The sequence below is a fragment of the Acyrthosiphon pisum genome, chromosome A2 (assembly GCF_005508785.2).
Source record: "Acyrthosiphon pisum isolate AL4f chromosome A2, pea_aphid_22Mar2018_4r6ur, whole genome shotgun sequence".
Classification (NCBI taxonomy): domain Eukaryota; kingdom Metazoa; phylum Arthropoda; class Insecta; order Hemiptera; family Aphididae; genus Acyrthosiphon; species Acyrthosiphon pisum.
The window spans coordinates 102,195,101-102,213,683 of record NC_042495.1 but is presented as its reverse complement, the minus strand read 5'-3'; the positions used below and the strand labels follow the sequence as shown (position 1 = coordinate 102,213,683).

The window sequence follows — 18,583 nt, the reverse complement described above, 5'->3', positions numbered from 1 at the left end:
ACCATAGATAGGATGAAAAATATTTTTATATTAAAAAATGTAAAATTACTAGGTATTCATTAGGTTTATCTTTGACAAAACAATTTAGATCCTCTCCAAATTTTAATAAAAATTATTTTGGGCATTAGTTTGGTCCCCCCCCCCCCCCCGTACAAGTAAAAACAAATAGTTGGGGTATGCAAGAAAAAATAAAAATAGTAGAGGAGCTCCATCTCCCTGCGCACCCCCCCCCCCCCCAATTCGAGCACTGTACCTACCTGTTTCATTGTTTTTACACACTACAATGATTTTAATAAATTGAATGTTCACTTAATAACAACTCATCTCAGTCAAATTATTAATGAGGAACTATTTTTTACTTAATTAATGTCTCATTTTAATGTAATCATTTATTAAAAAAAAATAAAAACACTTAGAGATTAATATTGCTGGAATGTTGATTTGGTTAAATAAATAATAATAATATAGTAAAATTGTTCTTGACTATTTTAATAGAAAATATCATAGATTTTTAAATATTTCATTAATGCTTGTAAAATTTAAACTTTTAATAGTGTGTAAATTGTCATTCTTTATGACGGAAAAAGGTAATGCTAAAATATTAACAATGTCATATAATATAAATGAGAAGATGTAAAAAAGTATACATCATGAATTTATATAATTTATTTGTTTTTAGTTTCCAGGTTTCAGCACAGGTAGTAGGTACCAATACTTTTCTAAGGACATTTATTTTGCAAATATTGAATTTTTTTACTGTTTCAGTTTTTCTTATGAGATGACTACATGCTCTGATATTTTAAACAATATAAATATGACCTAGGCCTACACACAATAACGAAAGGAATGTACAACAATATATAATTATGCTGAAGTGGTTAGATCTGGTAAATCTAGTACTCATTATAGAATCGCTTACGTTGATCAACTACTTTATAAGTGTTCAGTCTTAAGATTTTGTTTATTATAAAATATATTCCATATAAGAATAATGCAACTGTATATAAGTATGGTTCAGATGTAGGATGGTACAGTATCGATTCAAAGTAATGTTTCAAAGACCATCGGGTAACTTAGTGAGGGGGAACCTAAATCGTCCTATATTCAGATGTGATTTCTCAGAACTACAACTAGCCAAGCACCTTACGTCACACTGTTGTATAAATTAAATTACATTGTTTGGAGTTAGAATAATTTTAATAAAACAACACAGAAATATTAAAATTATTAAACAATTGATATATTTTCTGACTTCAATCTTTTCAACTTCACACTTCTTCCTTTCCATCCATGGTTGTCATTATGTGTGACTCGATACAACATAAAACAAATGTTAGTTTTCATCCAAACTAAATCCTTAGTTTTGCATGGTATAACTATGGGGTGATTGATTTAAGGTAGAACACTCATTATTTAAAAACTATTAATGTTTTTGAAAATACATTTTTACATGGTTTAAAGTCGTTGCAAAATAATGTGTTTATTAAAAAATTATATTTTTAAATATTTTTATCCTTTTAATTGATTTTTACTTTTTTGAATAACAAAATATAGTTTTAGTTTCAGAATAATTTTTTGAGTATTTTGATACAAAAAAAATTGAATTTAAGATGAGTAGCTTATGAGTTATAAGTATTTCAAATTTAGATGAGCAGAGTAGTGGACCAACATTTTGTGGGGTCCCAGCGTACCGCTCCACTCTGCTCATATAAACTTTATATACTTTTGCTAAATTTGATACTTGGAAAAATATTCGGCTTGAAATATGAAATTAAAACTATATGTTGTCATTCAAAAAAGTAAAAAAACTTCAAAAATGTTCAGGATAAAAAATATTAAAATAAACTATATAATTTATAAAAATGTTGTTTTTAAAGACTAGAAACAAAGTAAATTTTTTTTTTTTTAAACACTAATACTTTTGTGAAATAATGAGTGTTCAATGGTTAAAGAATCACCGGGTATAAACATATTATCAAATCTTGGTAGGCACAAACAAAATCATAACATTAATTATGCCACTTGTCTGTAAATAAAGTTAAAAAATCACATATTTTTTTATATTATTGTATCATTATTTATCACTTGTATAATAAAACTACTTGTTAAATATATGACCAAACATAACTTGGGTAATGATATTAAAACTCAAGTGATGTTAAGTTGCTATATATATAATATATACATATATGGTTTTATACCCACATTCCTAATAATTTTTATTTACAGTTATATTAATTCATGTTTTATCATAGTATATAAACATTTTCATGATACTGTTTAAATTTTACTTAGGAATAAATTCATAAACATGATAGTTGAGTTGAGGTTTCTATTAAAAATGCTTTTTGATTGCTTATAATTTATTACTACGATCAATTGAGTATTACCTAAATAATGTTAAAATTATTAATTTATTATTAATATGTACTATTTTTTTTTTCAGTTAGTCGATATTATAATAACAGTGCCAAACAGAAATATTTTGGTGAAGATGCATTTAATTGTACCCAATGTGGGCGTACATACCGTCGAAAGAAAAATGTAATAAGCCATATGAAATATGAATGTAACAAAGATCCTCAATTTGTATGCACAATTTGTGGCAAAGCAACTTATTACCGCTCTAATTTTAAAAAACATATGGCTACTACACATCAAATCTTCATGGCATAAATTAATTAATAATATTAAGATTATGATCTGCAATAAATTATAATCTTTTCTACATATTTTCCAAAAATAAATCTTTTTCATTTATATATAGTAATTGTTCTATTGATAAATATATTTTAATTAAATCCTATACCTATATGAATCAAAAATTCCAAATAATTTATATGTATACAACATTAATATGCATATTTATACACATATTTTTTTCTGAAAAATAGTCAATTATTTAAGAAATTTGGATTTATTTTTCTAATTATTTGTTACTATACAATAGTTACTTAATTTTAGGATAATTTTATTATCAATCTGAAAAATAATTATAGATTGGTACAATATTTTTAAATACAGAATTAAAGTTTCCAATGCTTGTAATTTAGATAGATCTACTAAATACCTGTTGAAATTTTTAATTATGGTTTTGTTGCAATATATAATTTAAAACACAAGTAATGTATGTTGTGTTGCTTTTGGTATGTGCTTGATTAAACATACTAGTTAACATCTATTATATTTATCTGATTTTGTTTGTACCTAATTTTCTTATCACAGTAAGAATTTTAGAGATCTATTGTAGAGATCAACTGTTTACACGTTTATGCAAGTGGATTTAAATGATTATGTACAGATTTAATTATTATTTTTTTAATTTACATTCCTCTTATTATATTTTTATAACTTATTTTCAACTAATTTGTCATTTGTGTTTAGATATTTGGATTCAGAATAATGGAAAATTGTATAACTGCCCCAACAAGAACTGTCACCGCAATTATAAAACTAAACCAGGCTTATACAACCATTTAAAATATGAATGCAATGTACCGCCAAAATACCATTGCAATATTTGTAACAAAAAATTTAAGCAACCAGGAAACTTTAAAATCCACATGAAATCACTTCATTTTGTAACATTAATTAAAATTTAAAGATTTAATACATTTTTATTGAAAAGTGCACATAAATCCATGTGATACTATATTTTCTTGGGAGAACACACTGATGTTTTCCGAGCCAGCTATTTACACACAACATAGGAAATTAACATTCTGCATACAATATATTTTTTTGGTTTTTAATATTTAAATAAATTTACATTTTCAAATGTAAAGTTAAGAATATTTTCAAAGATTTATTACTATAATTTTTCTATATTATAAAATATTATTCTTAATAAGCGATTGTATTTTTACAACAAAAATGTGTAGAAAATCCAAGATAGTAGCCATTTAAAAATTGTATGGTTGTTACTTGTTTATGTAGGTATACCCTTAGATTAAAAATGTCAAAATATTGATTATTCAGAGTATAAATTTCCTGTGTATGTGAGAGATAACTTAAGAGTATATCTATCTTTGTATTATAGTATAATGTATTTATTAATAAATTATTACCATGATATTTTCTACATTGTAAATATTAACTTGGTACTCTATATTTATTTTGTATGGATAAACTATGATTATTTTATATCTATTTGATTTTAAATTTATGCTTAAATATTAACTGTTTTTACTTATCTAAAGGTACTATATATTGTAATCATCATTTGAACTTGTTATTGTATTTTAGTTGTGTAATTTAAAATGATCAAATTGTGAAATTGATATGTTCTTACTTTACTGCTTAGTAAGAGTAATCTTGCTGTAATTGTAAAGATATCTTGTAGAATTAACTCAATATTGTCTTACTGTTGTATTTTGTTCTAATTTCTTAGTTTTGTAATTGTTTAAATATATATCTGTTCTGTTTAAATTAAAAATTGAATTACCTTTATAATATATTACCCAAATGTTAATCAGATATAAGAAATAATAATAACTAATCACGTTAATGTAAGATTCTTCAAACTTATTTAGCATAATTTATTTTAAGCTTTTTTTTGTAAAGAAAGCAATTTTTTTATAATTTTTAACTTAGAATAGTTTAAGAATATGCTTTTTAAACTGTATTCCTTCATTTTGGCACTTAATTAAATTATAACAGTGCATGGTTTACTCTTAGATTATTTTTCACATTAACTTACTAACAATATATTGATATTTTGCAGCTATGCCATTATTATTCAACCCAAAATCTGGTAGAATGAACAAATATCCTGGTCCATCTTCAGATGGTCTTTTTTATTGTACAAACCAATGTGGTAAGAAGTATAAATCTAAACAAGCTATCAGTGTACATATGCGTTATGAGTGTGGTGTAAAACCCAAGTTTTACTGTCAAGAATGTAACAAATATTTTAAACAACCTGTCAGCTTCAAAGCACATCAAATGAATGTCCACAAGTACGTAGTCGAATATACACAGTTTAAGTGTTCTATGTAGTATCATACTTACAATAAGTTTAAAACAATTTTAATTAACTGTTTTATTAATTTATCCTAATGTAGAACTTCCAAAGTGTATATGGGAAGTTTTACAAGTAAAAAAAAGTCTGATATAAAATATGTATAAAAACATTTATAATAGAAAAGAATTTTAGGTCTAGGAACTTTAAATTTTTTTATCTTAGATAACCTCAATTTTAAAATAATATGAATAGATAACACTTTCATAATTTTAAAATTGAACTCGAGCTCTTGATAATAACTTGTTGGCTTAAGAAATTAATAAAATAGTTTTTTTTTTTATTGAAGTTACTTTACAACTACATAACCGGATTGATAAATCCTATTTTTATTTATATAGCAGAACTTATTTATTCATCAATATCATACAATTTAATTTTCTATATTTGTATACATTTTGAATGGTTATACACATTATTTATCATTAACAATGTATAATTTTTATTACTTACCTATGTAAACATAATATTTTATAGGTATGTATTGTTTTGGATGTTTTTTATTTATAAACTGATTACTTAAATTGAGTTCAAGTATTATATTTTAATGTTTAAACTGGTCCTATATATGTATTATACATTCCTAATAAATGCTATTTTATTTTTATTTTATATTTATTCACATAAAATCTGTTTTAGTGTCTAATGTAACAGCTGTTCTAGTCTTAATTCATTATTTAACATAAACATAATATCAAATTTTAGTGATTTATCACTTAATCCGGTTATATAAAAAACGACGTTTTATATGTAATGGTACCAATGAAGATACTGATTTTTCCAAGTGGTAGGTATGAGAAAATGATCAACATTAGTTGGTGGTGTTGGGATATAAAGGGGTTGATAACCACTGGCTTGAATGAACCAAGGATGCTTTGTAAATTTATGTGGCACCTTCTGCCACTTTACACTTCTTAGCTAACCTTTGAATAAAATGTTTGTAAAAAAGCACCTTTTATTCTATATTAGGTATCAGATATATTTTCTCCTTCATAATATGCAGTATAGTTTTTAATTAAAAATAGTTCATTATGAAACCTTAACAATTAGTTAGTACGTACTTCAAACTATATAAATATATTTTTCAAAATCTCAACAATTGATTTAATAAATGCCATTAATAACTTTCAACTATTCATTTAATGCTTATATTTTTGGTATTTCCTTAAATATTGGAAAATATTAAATACAATATATTTAGGTAGACATATTGTAATTATAATTATGTATGCTTATTCATCCTAGCTGTTTTAAAATAATTCATACTTGGACTAATTCATATTTTTTTCAAATTCTAAACTTTTTGACCCTTCTATAAAGGCATATAATTTCAAATTGTGATTCACTCTATTTTTTTTTATACAATTTATAATGTTTGTTTAGAAGATTCAAAGTTAAAACGTTAAGATGATTAAACTCACCATGCACTATTTTCAATTCTTACCATATTTAATCTTAATTCCTGATACATATTTAAAATGTATTAATTCCCCACTTTTATGTAGACAATAGACATGAATATTAAATATTGTGCTTAAATACAATGAATGGCAATAACCTACAATAAACTGTATTCTATTTAGAATTATTATTAATAGCGTTTTTGATTTGACAAAATAGTGAGCACTGAAACTCCACTGGCACTGAGCAAGTGTTGTATGAAAATTGTACTAGTTTTTTATAAATCAAATACATATTTTATGTGTAATTATGGAAAACAAAATATGTTGACATAGAAAGAAATACAATTCTTAATAGGGTCGCCAGATTTTGTTCTCCGTTATCGATAAAAACAGTTCATATTTATAAAATGCACTCATTGTACTGACAAAATCGGTGGTGCAAAAAATGCGCACGAGTGTTGTCATTGCAATTAAATTGAATACAAAACACTGCACCAGTTCACTGAATATTGGTCAAATCGAATACGTTTTTGCACTCAGTGCGCACAGAGTGCAAAAAAAGCGTCAAATCGAAAACGCTATAAGATTTCTTATTGTGGCTTACTTTTATGGTGGTTGTAGAAGAACTGATAAAAGGTTTTTATTACTGACATATTCGTTTAAAAATTATATACTTATTTAAATTGTAATTAATATTATTAGTTTATATTATTTATTACAATTCTTTATTATAGATATACCTCAGTAATGAATTCTAAGGAATTAAATACATATATAATATATGTAAGATATATAATGTTAATGATTACTTTTCAGTCTGATAGTTTGAGGATTGAACTTGAAAGTTGTATCTTTTATCCACTATTCAAGATGAAGTAATTTTATTCGTATATTTTATTGCTGTAAGTATCAAATATTTATTAGTACCTAACTTAAATTATGTCTCTTTTGGTTACATACTAATATAACACAATTTATGTAATATATTTGTCATATTTAATTACAATATTTAACCACAAAACTCAACTATTTTAATAAAATAATAATAAATAAAACCTCAAAACGGTTTTTACTAAATTAATGAACTAACATGATTTAAAATAGTTATTAAAAGACACATTGTATAAGTCATTGTCTCTATTCATAAATATTTAATATTTGAATTCAGTGGCAAAACAAACGGTGACTTCGAGAAGGGATTGCTTCTTGATTTTTTATATCTTGATATGAAAGTAAAAATCAATTACTAAATAATAATATTAATATTGATAGTACTTGTATTTATTGTTAACTATTGGTGGATGAGTTAGGTCAGTTTTAGGTTGCTTATGGGTTATTTCACCACTGATTGAGTTTAGTTTGATTAGGTATTTTTCATAGAGTTTACTTTTAAATAAACTTAATTGTAAAATATCTTTCATTTCTTTTTGTCTTTATTTTTAAATCAAAAATTAGTTATCATTAAATATGAATTGCATAAAATACATTGGTAGGTACTTTAACAGATAGTATAATTTATCATTATATATCATTGTAAGACAATTTAAAATATAAAATAAACAGTTAACTACTATGAAATATTTAAATATATTTCTAAAAAGACTGTTATCATTAGTATAGTGTATATTATACTAATACTTTTATTACATGTATAAACTTTTTAGAAATAAATTTAAATATTTTTTTTTAATTTAATGTCTATTCTAGGTTTTATTATTTTTTTACTACAATATTTACATAATATAATATATGTACTTTTAAAGTTTGAATAATATACTTAGAGTATATTATTCTTTCATTATCATCATATTATGCAATATTGTCATACCATTATTACAATATTACCTACCTATTTTAATAGTAGATAATGTTTGTTTCCAATTGCATGCATTTTTTTATATTTAATAATTATAATAATCTATTTAATAAAGTATATATTTAATAGTAATATGTAAATTTAAAAAATGTTCACAGGTTGTTTATTCAATTTACCACGGTATTCGTGTAAGAAATGTGGTAATTCATATAAATATAAAGCAAACCTCCGTAGACATGAAATATATGAATGTGGTATTGAGAAAATGTTCATTTGTACAATTTGTGAACGTAGATTTCATCAAAAATCTAATCTAAATAGGCACTATAGTTTATTACACAATTTATGAGTTCAATATAATAAATGTAATTAAATACTACATAATATGTATAAAAATGTATATTGCCATGTTTGTTACTGTTTTTATTATATATTTATATAATTTTATGATATCTTTATCAGGAGATAATAAAATAGCCCTTGTCCAAACTCAGAAAGTTATTACTGCTACTTATTTTTTATGTACGTTTAAGAGAAATCTGCATTAAAAGAGTGAAAATAGTTGCTGTCTATACTATTATATTATATGATACAATTTAAAGGTCCTATTTTTATTTACAAAAACTATTTATTTTTAATAAGAAATAATATATTCAGATTTTCCTAGATAAAAACCATGTCAAACAAATCAAATTCTATATTTACCCACCATTACCCCATTCCCATGTTCTTATTTACTTAAGAATTGAGAAACGCCGCAATATATAAAGAAAAATCAACTGTGTACAGCTTAATATTATAATTGTATAAGAATGTGAGGTAAAGACCACAGAAAGAAAAAAATATCTTATGTGTGAGTATAACTTGGTCATTTATTTGTGACTGTGTGTCAGTGTGATCACATTTATATATATATAATTTGAAATACTATGGGACAAATCAAAACTGAAATCTCTCTAAGATCCTTTAATATCTTACATTGTAGAATAATGAGTGAATTAACAATTATATTTTGTATGTTACTAGTATATGTTGCTACTTACCTAAGTATTTATTTTGTTCCTGTTGTACAAATTATGTTAAACAGTGCATTTTCTTATTGAATGAACTGTTAATCTTAATGTTTCTTTTACCCTTATGTGTTATTTAGTTAATAAAAATAATTTGCGTCTTAAATTCATTGTTATTATTTATTTATATTGTTGTTTCAAATGGGCGGAGCAACAAAAAATATGTAACGATCAATCAAATATAATATAGATCAACTTAGGAAATGATTTGACAGAAAATAAATTACAGAGTTTTGTTAAGTAAAAGATTAAAACATAAATTAATTCTATACCCAATTAAATCAGGGATTGGCAACCCTTGTCCAGCAGACTGCATGTGGCCCTCCTAAGTCATAGTAATTTTATGTTTCCTGCGATTAAAATGTATAATTTATATAAAAATCAAGAACTTAGATAGTATCGATTGAAATCTGCATCTGCGGAATAAAACTTTTTAGATACCTTGTTAAATCAATAAACCTAATAGTTGAATGAACTTAAGTTGATGAACTTAAATAAACTAAATTTAATATGATTATACATTTTTGTTCTAAATAAAATAAGGTATATTCAAATTGTGGCCCGTGTAAAATTGTGTCTTTTTTTTAGCCCTTGACATTGAAAATGTTGCTGGACCTCTGCATTAAACAATCTCATTTAGTTAAAAAAAATATATAATTATTAACAAGTCACATAACTCTAATCAAAGAAGTATTTTGAACATATCTATAGATTGGTATAGCACATAAACCATTTAATTTTACCCCCGGGAGCTAAAAAGTTTATTTACCTAATTAATCTGGGCAAAATACAGGGGGCGGCAGTTAAATCCGACGATTTTTCACCAAACAAATAAAAATTACACAAGCAAAATTTTATGTTATATATTTAAAAACTTCCTTTTTAAAGATTGTGACAGGCAAATGCCTTCCTTGGTTAGCCACACATTACTACTACATACATCATTACTTTTGTAATACGCTTTTACCACGAATGCATGCTGTTTACTCGACCAATACTCCATGATTACTAAATTCCAGGTATTTAAATGCTAAGAACATTCCCGAAATCTACCACTTTAGCCACGCTCACCAGTTCATTTTAAATTGTCAAGTTTGACCGCCGCACCCTGTAATTTAATACTATAAATGAAACAAATGGTTAGCCTTTTCCTTTTTGCATCTAAAGATTTGAGTTTTAAATATAATAAAATAAGCTGGAGTGATCGATAAATATAAAATGAATGACAAATCAGCCTTAGAAATTGATTCAATAAACTTGAATCAGACCAATAGAAGACTGTGACCGATCAACTAAATTATAACCAAACAAAAAAAAAATATAAAGATTTTAGTGATTGTGAATTACTAAAACCATACAGCATTAATTATTAATAAATTTGATTCATTAAATCTAACATTGGAGATGCATTGTTTAGAAATATCCAAGCATAATTTATTTGCATCAGTTATTAAAATTATAGAGAACATTTTGAAACAGTTCCTCGTGTATCAATTTAAAAATCTAAAATATTTTACTATTATAAGCAAAGATTAACACATTTGAATTGCTGAATTTAATATTGTTGTATTTTATATATTAAGTAATAGTGGAGCTAGATGGAAACCTTGAGGTACTCTAATACTTACATTTTATAGCGTATTTATTATACAATCGATAATTAGTTAGTGTTATTTTTTTTTGTCCTAACAATTTTCAAAAAACTCAAAATTGGTATGATGGTTTGAAGAGTACGTTTTTTACTTTGAATTCCTAAAAAATTATATTATTATTTTAGATGTTCAAAAATAAACGTAACACATTAAAAAATTTGTCCACCACAACTAAATTTAAGTATACTACCCTTTGAATATACTACCCAATTTCCACTACAAACTATCCTATTCAATAACAATTTAATATAAGAACTGAAATTTAAATTAACAAAACATTGTTTTTATTTAGCCATTATTGTATTTCTATCAAATATTACGTTAGAATCTTGGATAGTACAATTTTTCATATACGTTTTTTGACATTTATTTAGATGATGATTAATAACTAGTTATGTTATTTTAAAATAGTGATTACTAACTATGCATGTTTGTAAAAAATACTTTAAAATTATTATGGTTTTTTTAGTTGGTATTAAACATTTATTTAATATTTATTTAAAAATATCCTTTTTTGTTTCAGTTATAAAATGGTTAGGATGCTTGGACCATTTAGCGAAACCTGACCCAGCAAAATGCCCTAACAATAATTGTCAACGGAAATTTGGCGGGTATACTAGAAAGTATAATTTAAAAAATCATCTTCTTAACGAATGCGGAATTATTATAAAATGTCAACTCTGCTCTAAACGGTTTGGGCATCTTAAAAGCCTTCGTTACCACATGGGAGTAGCACATGCAACTATTTTATAGGTAGTTTCAAAGTTTATGAAACAAATTTGAATTTATGTTTGAATACCTATAAAAAGTCTAATAATTGTATCTATTCAAAATCATGTTTTACTATGCATATTATATAAGTTTTTATTTGTATTTAATACTTAACTTGAGTACATTTTATGTCATGTATTATGACTAGTATTTACCTTTGTATATTTATATAATTTATATTCTAGTTGTATTTGAAATAAATTAAATGATTTAAATATAACTACAACTATGTACAGACTAAAAATAGAAACTGTGAAGCTACTAGCCAAACATAAAACAAATATAGTGGACATCTAATTCCAAGTATCAATTTCACCTCAACTCTTTTTTGTAACATACTTAGTTTCTGGACAGCCCTTTACCGTTTTTTTAATAGTTACTAGTATTTTGATCTCTTACTATTACAATTTCTAATTAAATTAAGTTGGTTATGAAGGGTTCAATCAATAGACCTTTATGATTTTTATTATATTATTGTTTTTGTAAATATATTTTAACCTGTTTTCATATTGAAAGTTTTAAATATAATACTTTGAAAAGTATACTATACTAAATTACAATTTCATAAATATTTTCAGTTTTATTTGTTAATAAACTAATAACTTAAAATAACTGATAACAATTTTTAGTTTATAATATTGTATTTTAACTATATAATTAATAAGGTAACAAATATTTTATTGTTTAGTGGTTGGTTAGCTCTTTTTAATTTTATTCGAGAGAATTTACCGAATGTGAATAATTGTCAGCGCCTTGTTTAATAATTCATCTGTTTATTATTTCACTCAAAATCATGTCAAGTTATTTATGTTTTTGTAATATTTTTTTTAAATGCATGATTTATTGCTTTAAACTTAATTAATTATATAATGAATTATTAAAGTTATAAATCTATTGGTATGTTTAGAAAATTCATCAGAATGTAGATGGGTATGTCCTAAAAATTGTGGGCGAACTTACAAAGCATCTAAACAACTTCATAGACATATGACCGAGTGTGGTGTACCACGTCGGTTTAAGTGTGATCAATGTTTCAAGTCTTTCAAACGCAATGACCATCTAAAACAACATTTGATGTCTTGTTCAGACTTTCCACCCGCATTCAGCTGCAAAATTTGCTTGAAAAAATTTAATTATAAGTCCAATTGGAAAACTCACATGGCTTTTAAACATAATATGCTTGATGAGTATCAATTAATATTTTAAAATTGTGTTTTAAATAAATATTATTAGGTACTATAATATTGTAACTATTATTAGTGCACACAAAAATTATGCACTAATCTATAACTATAAATGTCAAGTATATTATTATTTTTTAAATTTGAATATATTTTATTCTAAAATGTATTGATAATGTTAAATAACTGATTTATTCCTAAATAAATCCATTGAAATGTAAAAGTCAAATATAATCATATATATCAGGGGTGACCAAACCGCGGCTCGCGTCATAGACTTGCATCTTAACGTAACATTAGACGTAAATTAACGTAAATGTAAAAAAAAAAAAAAAAGCCATATAATATATAATAATATGACTTTTTTTTTTACATCTTGGCTTTTCAATTTTTATTAATATATTTGGTGGCTCGCGAGTCTTCTCGCTGGCCACCCCTGATATATATTATAGGTAATTAAAAGTTATTTAACTAATTTTTTTTTTTGTGAGGATTGTGTTAGGTGTCAATTTGTGTAGAGAATTTTATACTTTGTCTAACTATAAGAAACCATTATAATTTTGTTTACTAGTTTGGCCTATGAATTAAAAAGCAAATAATTATTTTTGGCATTCAGTATTAAGTAAAAATGAAAATATTTGGAGAAAATTGCATCTATGAAATAAATAATTTTATTATTTGGTTTCTACAGTTTTCCAATAATTAAATAATTACTATAAACTATAATTTTGATTTTTTTAATATATATATATAGATTAGCAATATGAATAAACTATGATTATACAAAACAATACATATATTATATTATACAGCTTCATAATATAATTTGATTGTCATATGGTTTAATAATAATTTATTTTGGCTAAGTATAATATAATAATAAAATTTGAATTAAAATATACTTGTTTTAGTTAAGAGTGTTAATACATATTTGTAGTAAGTGTCATGATGTGATAAATACCTAAAGCATTATTTTTTTTATAAAATAGAATATTATGTAAATACTATTCTACATTAGGATACTAACTATGCATGTGTTGTCTCACTCATACAAACATATAAAATGTACAGTTTGAGTTTATTAGACCCAATTGTGTGTAGTTAGCGTTAACATAAGAGTGAATTGACCTATTATCAAACTTTCAGCCTAAAGGTAATAACATATTTTATGTGCTCAAGTATCGTCTTTTTTTTAGATATTTCATTGTCTAAGCAAGATAATATCTTATATTATATTATATATATCTTATACATGTCCTATATTATAGGCATTTTTAATGTATGATATTTCACATGCTGAGATGTTAAAATAAAAATAAAAATATTGAAAATATTGAAAATGAGCTAAAGCTAAATCAGAGATAACAGTTTTACCTTTAAGTTTGATAATAAAATGGAGACAACACAGGTGTAGTGTCCTCTTAATGTAGAATATTCTGCAAAAGGATCAATTTAAAAGATCTTAAATACCTACTTATAGAATTTATTGTTATTAAATACCGTATAAATTTATATTTAGTGGATTCTGTTTTGGTTTATTTATAGTGTGTTTTTATTAATTCAAAATGTATAAGGTATAACCATTTTTGTATTAATTTGTCATTAAATTTATGTTTTATTACTAGACATCTTACAAAAAAATCTTATTTAGTTCAATTAAGGGATATAATATGTATTTGTGACATAAAAATGTACTTATTGTACTGAAAGACAGGTGTAATTAGTTTATCAACAAAAATTCAATGTTGGTAGTTTGAAATTCAATCTGCACATTATGAGACACTGACATTACACCATTACACAATATAACTGAAAAACTATGGTTACAAAAGTATACTCTAAATAAATTTAAGTGTTCATAGTTACTTATATTTTTATGATTTATGATCAAAAATATAATATATAAATTTATATATTTTTTTTCAAATATTATAAAATAGTTTAAATAGACTTAATTTGTAGACTACAACTCAATTTATTATTGATATGGAGTGTTTTTACTGGGATTACTATGAAGTGTTTTGTTTGATGAATACTATTTAAAACACTAGTACTTTACCTATAATATATGTATATAGAGCCTATAGTCAATGCATACAGAGCTATTGTATATTAAATATAAAAAATATATATTGATATGCATGCTTATGTTCAGTGGTGAAGTGTCATAGGAAACAATGATACAAACTACATAGAATACGGATTAATTATTTTATTTTATTTGAATAAAATATTTTTTACAATTTTAAGTATAATAATACAGTATGATCCCGTTACAACAAACTCCAAGGGACTGAATTTTTTTCGTTATAACGGAAATTTTGTTGTGACGAAGGTAGGATAAGGTCGGTAGGGGACTTCAATGACCTTCGATATAACAGGATTTTTCGTTGTATCGGGAACTTACTGTATAAAATATATTATATACGCATTAATTTTTTTTTTTTTATAGTATTCTTAGAATAGACAAGTTGCGAACCATGCACGGGACCTGGTGGTATCGTGGTCGGTTTTTAATTTGCGGTTTGTTTATTTCTGGTATGATATTGTCTCATAGTATAAATAATATTTTCATTATCCATGAACTATTTTTTTTTCAACGTCTCCCCGACTTATAGACTCATGACTGCTTATACTTATACAGTACCTAATGCATTTTGTACTAATATTCATATTATGTTTACAAATATACATATACTTCATTAGGTAATATTGTACTATATTTATGTTTTAAATAATAAAATATATATATTTTTTTAATTTTAGAACCATTCATATGTTTACAATGTGGACGACAATACAAAACCAAAACTGGTTTTCAGTACCATTTACGCGTTGAGTGTGGAAAGCCCCCAGAGTTTCGTTGCTCAATATGTAACAAGATGTTTAAGCATAAAATGAGTTATCAAAGACATCTGATCTTGCTTCATAGAATTATATTGTAAAATTTAAAATTAAGTTGGATAATAAATTGAATATACATTTTTTTAGATTCTGAGTGGACCGAAGAATGTATTGATTTTACAATGATGTGTGTTTTTTTTGAAGAAAGTGAATCTAGTGGGTGCATTGGGGAAGTCAAAATTTAAAATCCCAATAGTTTTCCAATAAGCGCTGGGAAAATCAACAGAATAATTAAGGGAAAACGGGAAAACAGTTTTTCACAAAATCGATATTGGTTTTTCGTGCAACTTTAAAACAAATTAACGTATATACATGAAAATTTCACTGGTTGTTTATATTCGCATTTTCTATATATGATAAAATTTGATTTGATTTTCCAATTTTATTAGTTTTTATTTCTACGAATGTCAATAAAACTTTATTTGTTAAGTAAAAATGCTTGAAAATTTAATACAACGCTCCTACTATATTGTTACAATGACATTTAAATCTTGACAAAATACGAAAAATCACGAAAATTAGCTAATAATTTTGAGTTGAAAATTCATAAAAAATTTTCATATCTAAGATTTGAAAATGTTTATTTACAAGATTATCATAAGTTTATCTACCTTTATCAAAAAAAAAAAAAATAGGCATGTTTTCGAACCGGTTATACTTTTGGTAATAACTTTTGGTTTTAGGTAACTGATAATTTGTAACCATCAAAATGAAATGGTTTTATCGTTTGGTTATTGATAATCTACAAATTTTAATAGACTTAATTTAAGATACAATTAATAATAAATAAAATAGAATCTATATTAACCACAAACCTAAATCATGTTACCACATCTGATTAAAAGTATAAACAGTTAAGCGCGAAAACACCTATGTCTACAAGCAAATCAAATTAAATTTTTATGAGTTCTTGAAGTTCATATTTTTATAAGATTGGATATTCACTCAATTTCTGATTTAGCAGTTTTGTTATTTAATTGTTATTCAAAAACGAATTACTGTATAACAATGAAAATTTAACTGAATGTTTATATTTTCATTTTCTATACAACATAAATATTTTGACTCTTTTTAAGCTGTTTACGGACATTGTCAGTTTTCAATTATTTTATTTAGTTTTTTCTATAATTCTCAATACATTTTTATTTGTTGGGTAAAAAACCGTGAAATAAATTTTGCAAGGCATCTGATATATTGTTACAAGAGCAGTTGAAAAACATTGAAAATACCTTGGCATCATTTTTTTATAAGCATTTTAAGTTCAAATTTTGACAAAATGTATCAAATTTAAAATTTAATAATTATTTTATAGTTAAAAATTTATAAAATGTTCAACTTTTATAGCCAAGGATTGAAAATTTAAAATAAGGTTCAACGTAAATAGGTTATATATAAATTATTTTATTCACAATAATATCATCATATATACTTAGTAATACCATAAGCTGACTAACCATTTTCGCTCAGAATTGTTTTTCTTATACAATGATATCATATCATTGAATTCAAATTTAACACCATCCACTACAGTGACCCTCTTGTAACCTACTGTACAGCAGAGCGACATCCACTTACTCACTTTTTTATTTATAAAATGTTTCAATATTTCAATAAAATGTTTAAAGTTACAATTTCTGTATACCTTTAAAATCTGACGAATAGTTGATAATACACAATATTGTTTTAGAAGTTATATTTTGATATTTAAATGATAATGAATTTTTTTAAACTTAAATACTTAACGAATCTATAAGAAACTTTCACTATTATAAACTATTTTGTAAATTGTGCTAAAATACAGAAATTATACACCATAATTAAAATCTAGATATCATGTGATAGATGTAATTGTATTATCTAAGTATTCATACTAAATTTAAGTATTTAATCATAATCAAAAAAAAAAAAAAACATTTTTATAAGAAATAGGTTTTACAAAAAATAATTTTTAATGAATGGAATTAATTAACTTTCTGACGTATATTGTCTTAGTCCATAGATATTTATGTATTTATAAATTTACAATGATTAATAACCACATATTACATAAAATTACTTTTTTATTCCAGTTGTTCCTGTTTTACCAAAAAAAATGGATTATGTATTAAACTGTTTGGTAATTAGTGTTTAGAAAATTGACTGTAGACCATAAATATTTTTTATTTCTTGCTTAGCTTAATTATAATTTAAAAATATTTGATTATGTATATAATTGAAACAAATGTTTGATTTACAGTACCCTCATATCAATGTCCTAATTGTTATCGGCTGTACACATACAGTAGAGGATTGGCAAGACATATTAAATATGAATGTGGAGTTGAATGGAAGTTTCCTTGTGTTATGTGCAACAGGCCATTCAAACGTAAAGAGCACCTTCGTAGACATATGATATTTATACATAAACAACATTATATCTAATTTAACTATTTTTCAAATTATAATATTTTTAATATTTAATAATAATTAAAATTTTAATAGTATAGAATTTACATTTCAGGTTTTAATTATTTTTCAGAATTTTACTTATTATCAGATGTGTATTATTAGTATTCTCAATCTGAGTAAGGGAGTTGAATTATGAAATGTAACTAGAAATAAAAATAATAATTTATCATTTATTACATTTGTTTGTTCAATTAACTTTATTATTTTATCAGTATCTAACACATATCCAATGAATCCATCAATTTATCAAAAAACTATGATAGAGGTGAGTCAATTGTTACTATACAATATTTATAAATTATTGAATTTTGATATGTA

General features: G+C 24.3%; 1 non-coding gene across 8 annotated transcripts; it reads left to right on the top strand.

Moving 5' to 3' along the window:
* The first annotated feature begins 204 nt into the window (after positions 1-204).
* On the top strand, positions 205-13,236 carry LOC103310255. 8 transcript variants are annotated; one of them, XR_001680004.2, is made up of 7 exons: positions 206-587; positions 680-701; positions 766-887; positions 2,447-2,544; positions 3,385-4,958; positions 7,240-7,325; positions 8,398-12,236. It is a non-coding gene; the product is annotated as an uncharacterized LOC103310255 (transcript). The 8 variants fall into 8 exon arrangements; XR_001680003.2 differs by having other exon boundaries at positions 680-705; XR_003839418.1 differs by adding an exon at positions 12,640-13,236 and having other exon boundaries at positions 205-887; positions 8,398-11,714.
* Positions 13,237-18,583: the final 5,347 nt, after the last annotated feature.